The sequence below is a fragment of the Uloborus diversus genome, unplaced genomic scaffold (assembly GCF_026930045.1).
Source record: "Uloborus diversus isolate 005 unplaced genomic scaffold, Udiv.v.3.1 scaffold_105, whole genome shotgun sequence".
Lineage (NCBI taxonomy): Eukaryota > Metazoa > Arthropoda > Arachnida > Araneae > Uloboridae > Uloborus > Uloborus diversus.
Window position 1 is genome coordinate 234,509 of NW_026557710.1, and position 1,504 is coordinate 236,012.

Genomic DNA, 1,504 nt, shown 5'->3' on the forward strand with positions numbered 1-1,504 from the left:
TAAATAAATAGAATTTCTAGATAATTAAATTATGCATGCTACAAGTAGTACAATCAGTAACTCATTTCTGACGTACTTCTTACACATCATCTCACTTTCAATTGCTTCGGTAAACAAATATATGTTATTATGTACTAAATAAAATTCGTTGAAAAATACTAATTACATAGAAATTTTCTAGGGCGTTTTGCTAAGAAAAAAATAAATCGTATAATAATGCATCGGTGTTCGTTTTTTTTTTTTCATTTGTTTGTTTTTAAAATAATAACAATAGAAGAAAGTTATGAATGTCGTATGACGAGAAGGACATAAAACAAATAAGAAAAATCATGTGCATCAAAGCAGCAATAGGTTTTCTTTTTTTTAATATTTTCAATAATTTTGCTAATCATGCTTACCCAAGTTGGTTTTCTTATTTTTGCTATTTGACCATGAACAAGGCGGGCTTTCTCATTGAAATATTTTTGTAATGTGTGCTCTAACAGCGTTGTTTTGTAATTTACATGTTTCTCACAAGCATTTAAGTTTACTTTTAAAAGCATTACCACTTAATAAAGAAAATATAAACCACCTAAATGGTAGTTAAAATTATATAACAGTAAAAACCAACTTCAGAATGTTCTGCATCGATTCAAACAACAATAAAACTAAAAACTGAAGACTGGTAATTCAGTTCCTGTTGAAATGCTTTGTAAAAATAATCATACTCAAATTAGTTACAAAATAACAAAGGAAAGCAAAGACTATCAACAAAATTGTCATAGCAAAATGAGTTTAAATTTTTTTAATAATTTTTCTTTAGTTGGAAAACAAGAAGTTATGCCTAAAACTGAGCGAGTCTACTTTCCCGTATACCAGCATCAGTTCGGTAACATCACATTAATGCAATTATTCATTGACTTACGCTGTGCACTATTTAAGATCTATCCTTTGACAGTAAATAAAAATAAGTCTCTTTCACTTAAAGCAAAATTAAATAAAACTGATACCAAATTCATTATTTCCAACTGTTAGGTGATTCGGTATTTTTCCTATCAACCAAAGTTTTACTGAAATAATTTTAAATTAAAGTTTTTTTTCTTACATTTTAGCTTACAGACGTTGAAAAAACTATATTTATAACTAATTACTAAAATTATTACCCGCAATGTTAAATTATTGAATCTAAGTTGCTTAAAATTTATAAATTTGCAAAATAAGAAAGATTTCTTTTCGCAGGTAATTTTGTGAATCATTTTACGTAATAAAATCTTTATCTGTTGGCAAGACGAGAAAATGGAAAAAAAATCTGAGCACGCAAAAATAGGACATTTAAACAAATTATAATTTTTGTCATTAAATTCAAACAAGTCATCTACTTAAAAAATTAATATTAAAATATTACCCAAGAAAGTAGATTTACTGTAAAAGCATGCTTTTATTTATCCAAATGCTTCTGGGCTTTCTTTATTTGAGTTTCTTTTAATTGATACAAAATGTAGACTATGAGCAAATGTAAATAAAC